A 7058-nucleotide genomic window follows, 5' to 3' on the forward strand; every position below is an offset into this window, starting at 1 on the left:
CTCCTGCTCACGCTCCTGTTCGCCCTACCGTGTCTGCTCGCCCTTCCACTTCTGCCCTCCTACTCGCCCCTGCTTGCCACTCCTGCTCGCCCTCCTGCTCGTCCCTTCCGCTTCTACGCTCCGCCCCTGCTTGCCGCTTCTGCTCGCCCTCCTGCTCACGCTTCTGCTCGCCCTACCACGTCTGCTCGCCCTTCTGCTTCTGCCCTCCTGCTTGCCCTCCTGCTCTCGCTCCTGCTCGCCCCTGTTCGCCGCTCCTGCTCGCCCTACCGCGTCTACTCACCCTTCCGCTATTGCCCTCCAACCCTTCTACTTCTACCCTCCGCTTGTGTCACGGCAAATTTCCTCCGCCCCAAAAATCCTGCCTCTGCGATTTCTCTGGAGTCACTAACCGACAAATTTCATCCGCCACAAAAACCGCGCCTCTGCGATTATCTGGCCCGGAAAATCTGCTCCTGAAACTCCTCCAGTCCTGGAAACTCTGCTCCAGCTCGCCCCTGCTCGCCCTTCCTTCAGCTGCGACTATGCGACCTCCGAAGGTCGCTAAGATGCATAATTGTTGTTGGAGAAGTCAGCGGTCAATGTGATCAGTTCTCTTCTGCGACTATGTGATCTATAGCTCTCTTCTCCACCTTCCGAATAAGAAATTACACTTTGAGAACGAGCATGGCCTCCCGACCGCCCCAAAAACCCTGCCTCTGCGATTCTCTGGCCCGGAAGCTCTGCTCCTGAAACTCCTCCAGCCCCGGAAACTCTGCTCCTGCTCGCCCCTGCTCACCGTTCCTTCAGCCCCTTATACCCAGAATGATTCCCTTAATTATTTTATCTTTATCATAATCTAATCAACATAATCACACATTTTAATTGTGAAAAGGGAATTGAATCATTAATATATTCAGCAGAATGTTTATTAAATTTATTTTGATTTATTTTAATAGAATCTTATTGTACTTTAATGGAATTAGATTTCACGATACCAATGTAATATAATATAATTTTTTATATTATAAAATAATTAAATTTTCAATATATTATTATTTAATAGATTATAAAATTTGGTATTATAAAATGAGAAGTTTTTAATATATTTTTATTTAATAGATTATAAAATTTAGTATTATGAAATGAGTTAAGTTTTAATATAGTATTATTTAGTTTAATTAATAAAAAATTATTTTAATTTTATATTTATTAAATATTAAAAAATAAAAATAACTAAGATGTAAAATTTTAAATTTTAAAAGGTTGTCATAGGATATTTTGATGCTCAGGGTGGATCAAATAGTATAGATATTTGGTGGAATGTAAGGGAGACCATTGTATAGGATTTTGCAGCCACTTCTAAATCCATCTTTGCTAAGTTCAAAAGGACATCAACAACTGCATAACCAAAGTATATGGTCCTACTATCCAACCACTTCTAAATCCATCTCTGCTAAGTTCAAAAGGACATCAACAACCGTATAACCAAAGTATATGGTCCTGTTATCACCCCAAGAAACTCACCTAGGTTGTAAATCAATGATGCTTAGGAACATTATAAATTCAACCAAATATAGTTGGATAAATGGTGGATGAATGGAACAAATGCTGCATATTCAAGCCAGATAACCACTTCTACTCTGATTGACCCCAGACATCGGTGAACACCCCTAGACTACAAGGCTTTTAACCACCTATTACTCACAGTTTGAGGATAAGGTGATAATGGAGAAGACTGACCACACCAGCAGATGCACAGGACCCTGTGATGGCCGGCTGCAACCAGTTAAGAGGTCTGTAAATCTAGTTTCTAATGCACAGACAGGATGATAGCTCTCTATGCATTAAACAACAGAAACCTGCACACATGTTCTATGATACATGCTAAATCCTAACACAGAGGTGGGATGACAGCCCCTCTGATGCTAAACATTCACAGCAATAGAACAAATGCAAACAGGCACAGCCTGGAACAAGAAAGAGAAGTGGAAAGTGAGCAATAAACAACAAAAGAAGCTTGTATTAGCTGGAAATGAAGACCAGATGCTGCAGGTTACAAAGTAGTTACAGTCTCCAGAAGTTGAACCTTACAACAGGGTTCTCTTCATCTAACACTCATCAATCTATTACATCTCTCTTCTGGGTATATATGGTGTTACATTACAAAATATCTCTGCTACCCATGCGTGGAGGAGCCCATAAATGGTCACCAACGGCATTTACATTTTGAAATCACCCTATGATACAAATATGGCTGTGTTTAAATGGATTTGACCCTCTCTGGTGCTCTGCGGTCCTGCTTGGGCAGGTGGCGTATTAATTGAACGACGCCCCATAACTGATAAATGCTGCAATCTGCTCAAGGTTATCCTTTTCAATCTTCGGCCACTCTGTTAGTTGAATGCGGTTGTTGGAGAATCATTGAGCTGGGTGTAGGTAGCTGGCTGTCATTTTCCTTTGGCGGCAGTGGACAGTCGGGAGTGGTACATGCAACATGGCAGAGGCGTGCATATGACAAAAACAACTATTGGCTGTCAGATCCAACAGAAGAACAGTGGAGATTGAATTGGAGGGAGCTATCGGGGGTAATATGAATGGAGGAATGAGGGCCGTTGGATTGAATGAACGGACGGTGGAGATCGGTCTTGCGGGGAAAGCTATACAATATGGAAAATACACTATCGAAGGTGGGCCTGCGGACTTGAAACTTTATGCACGGGATCAGTGAGCTCCATTGGATCCGGCAGCCAATATCGCATCGCTATGATGGAAAAGACCTTGTCGTATTGAAAGCGCCGATTGCGATGGTGCTATGGACTCGACGGAGTCATTAACAGTGGCTTATAATCACTTCGCGTCCGATATGGGCGGTCGGCAATCGACGATCGATGAGGCTGAACTAGACTTGCTGAAAAGCTTCGATTGCGACCTGCGACTAACCCACGGACCCGATAGAGGTTTTAACCATATTTAAGACTGAAGAAGGGGCATCGCGATATCGCATCGGCTGGACCCAAGGGGTGTAGCCTTTATTCATATCCAATTGGCGATAGTGATAAAGGCCCGGACCCGATACACCATTGCACAATCATTTATCGTAATATCGCATCCGAGGGGCAATCGGCAATCGGCCATTGGTGATTGCTAGACACCCGACTTATGAGAGACTTGCTGAAAGCTCCGATAGCGATGAGGAATGAAAGGGCCAAGGCTATATGGTAGGGTCCTATGGAGGCTTTGTGCTTCACAATTAAGGACTGGGGCTAAACAGGGGCTTTGACGGATTTTGGAGGGATTTAAACGGGGAATGAAGAGGTTACAGAAGATAAAAATAGAGATAGCGGGGTTATGGAGTAGAAGGGACATGAAGGGGAATGGAAGAAAAGACTACTGCGGGCTACCTTTTCTGAGCATAAACACATGGCCGATTTGAACTTTGGCTCTCCAAATGCTGAAGTTTGTAGTAGAGCTAACACTGGCTCCTTCTGGGGATGAGATCCTCCCTGTGAGGTCTCAAGAACTGTAGACCAATGCCTTCATACAAAACAAGCTTAAAAAACATTTGCCTGGTGTCCATTGGGCATGGAGTCAGCCAAGCATACAACATAAAATTGTAAAAGAACTTAATTACAAATATTCAAGCCTGAAAACTTAAACTTCAAAATATGCCCATTTGCAGGGCAACCAAAACTGTTTCTCCTGCTCTCAGCCCGGTTCATCATAGATCAGCAGGACAGGATTTATTTGATCCTCTACCTCAAAAAGTTTGGGACATTTGAGCTTGTAAGGTAGAAGAGGTTTGCACTTCATTCCCTTTCTGTATATTCTCCTCCTTGAATGCTCTTTACAGGAGCCTCTGTACACCTGCTGAATAATCATGGCTACCGTGTACCTGTATTTGTTTTCTGTGGCCTGCACAATAAATATGGATGGTGTACCAATATGTTCATGTGTAGGGAACACAGAAACGTTTTCTGCTCCTGAATATTTCCTTGGACAATCCTCATCCAAGGAGGAGTCCCAAGACTGCGCATCTTCTCCTTCTGTCTTCTGATAAACTGCCCTTTCATTCTGTGTGGAGGCCATCTGAGCAGACATTAGAATATCAAGACTGAGATGATCAGCTTCAGCCTTGAGCATTAAATTACTTGCTGCCTCAGTGTTCAAGGAGCAACTTTGAGGGAATTCTACTTGAGCAGACAGAGAAACATAAGATGATGGGGAGCATTCTTCTCCCTTCTTGATTACTGGTGCGGGGACATCGGCAGGTTGCTCAAATTGCAGATCTGCGTAGTCATGGGAAGTTGAGCTGGCTTCGGGCTCAGACTCTTCGAGGACGGAAGGATCTGCTGCTAGCTGCCTCCGCTGATAAGCTTGTTGTTCTGCAGGTACAACAAACTGATAAGCAGCGCCTCTGGATAAAGCTTCTTCATAAGCAGCTCTGGTTAAGAAGGGGGCATTGCCCTTGTCTTCCAAACCATGGACCTCCTCCTCCTCATCAAACTGCTCTTCTTCTGAATGCTGCGCAACTCTTAACCTGGAAATTTCAAAGGCCAATAGCTCTATCATCCTGGCCATTTCGTCGATCTCATGATCTGATGATGATGAGAGCCCATCCCTCTGCGAGTTTCCAAACTCCGTATTATCATAGAGCCGGTCTTCCTTATTCCCCCAGTACTTTAAAAATACCTCATCTAGGGCCTCAATGTCTACAATAGACCTAGGGGCTAGTTCATTGAACCATTTTTTAGCATCTCCCTCTAGGCTTTGGATAAACACCCTCATCCATACATCCTCTTCATAGATGTCCAGGTTATCAGCATAATTATAAAAAGACTCGAGGTGCTCTTCTGCTGATACTCCTTCTGTACCAGTAAACTTAGGCATGTATTCTTGATAATCTCCTGCAGGCATGGCATGTAATGGGACAGGCAAGACCAGGGGTCTATACCTAGCAGCAATGATTTTTTCTATTTTTGTGGGAGCTTGCTGGCTTGCCATGACTGAGGTATATGAAAGAATACTGGTAGGCTGAGAGGAAATAATCAATGGAAAGACATTTATTTTTATGCTGATAACCTAGATATCAATGAAAAGGTTGACAGAAATAGAGGAATACGATGGACAACATGGAAATTTTCTTTCAACTGAGGTCTGAAAGGGAACTGAATGGGGAAGGAGCTGAATGAATCCCTGAAGGAAATACTTCAACAGCAGAGATACATAAACTTATTTAAGGCTTACCTGACCCTGATGCTCCTTTTGCAATATTTTCTTCTACTTAACGGTCTTCTCAGGATCAAGAACTGGTCAGCTAGTGATTTCTGAAGATTTCTCCGAGCATGTTTCACGAACTGCACCAGAACTTCAATGTGGAGTCGCCAAAGGATGGCCTTCCTCCAATGGAGTCGCCAGACAGATGATTACAACCAAAATCTGTGTTCAAACCTTGTCTGTCATCAAAGCTTGAAGCTGTGTCATCTCCCAGAGAAGCTGAGCTTTGATTCTCTTCTCCCCGGCAACGACGCCATTAATGTTATCACCCCAAGAAACTTACCTAGGTTGTAAATCAATGATGCTCAGGAACATTATAAATTCAACCAAATACAGTTGGATAAATGGTGGATCAATGGAACAAATGTTGCATATTCAAGCCAGATAACCACTTCTACTCTGATTGACCCCAGACATGGGTGAACACCCCCAAACTACAAGGCTTTTAACCACCTATTACTCACAGTTTGAGGATAAGGTGATAATGGAGAAGACTGACCACACCAGTAGATGCACAGGACCCTATGATGGCCGGCTGCAACCAGTTAAGAGGTCTGTAAATCTAGTTTCTAATGCACAGACACGATGACAGCTCTCTATGCATTAAACAACAGAAACCTGCACACATATTCTATGATACATGCTAAATCCTAACACAGAGGTGGGATGACAGCTCCTCTGATACTAAACATTCATAGCAATAGAACAAATGCAAACAGGCACAGCCTGGAACAAGAAAGAGAAGTGGAAAGTGAGCAATAAACAGCAAAAGAAGCTTGTATTAGCTGGAAATGAAGACCAGACGCTGTAGGTTACAAAGTAGTTACAGTCTCCAGAAGTTGAACCTTACAACAGGGTTCTCTTCATCTAACACTCATCAATCTATTACATCTCTCTTCTGGGTATATATGGTGTTACATTACAAAATATCTCTGCTACCCATGCGTGGAGGAGCCCATAAATGGTCACCAACCGCATTTACATTTTGAAATCGCCCTATGATACAAATCTGGCTGTGTTTAAATGGATTTGACCCTCTCTGGTGCTCTGCGGTCCTGCTTGGGCAGGTGGCGTATTAACTGAATGGCGCCCCATAACTGATAAATGTTGCGATCTGCTCAAGGTTATCCTTTTCAATCTTCGGCCACTCTGTTAGTTGAATGCGGTTGTTGGAGAATCATTGAGCTGGGTGCAGGTAGCTGGCTGTCATTTTCCTTCGGCGGCAGTGGACAGTCAGGAGTGGTATAGGCAACATGGTAGAGGCATGCATACGACAAAAACAACTATTGGCTGTCAGATCCAACAGAAGAACGGTGGAGATTGAATCGGAGGGAGCTATCGGGGGTAATATGAATGGAGGAATGAAGGCCGTTGGATTGAATGAACGGACGGTGGAGATCGGTCTTGTGGGGAAAGCTATACAATATGGAAAATACACTATCGAAGGCGGGCATGCGGACCTGAAACTTTATGCACGGGATCAGTGAGCTCCATCGGATCCGGCAGCCAATATCGCATCGCTATGATGGAAAAGACCTTGTCGTATTGAAAGCGCCGATTGCGATGGTGATACGGACCCGACGGAGTCATTAACAGTGGCTTATAATCACATCACGTCTGATGTGGGCGGTCGGCAATCGGCAATCGATGAGGCTGAACTAGACTTGCTGAAAAGCTCCGATTGCAACCTGCGACTAACCCACGGACCCGATAGAGGTTTTAACCATATTTAAGACTGAAGAAGGGGCATTGTGATATCGCATCGGCTGGACCCAAGGGGTGTAGCCTTTATTCATATCCGATTG

Source organism: Pinus tabuliformis, chromosome 5_1 (genome assembly GCF_031772625.1).
Source record: "Pinus tabuliformis cultivar Carrire ecotype Pingquan chromosome 5_1, CPIR1, whole genome shotgun sequence".
Lineage (NCBI taxonomy): Eukaryota > Viridiplantae > Streptophyta > Pinopsida > Pinales > Pinaceae > Pinus > Pinus tabuliformis.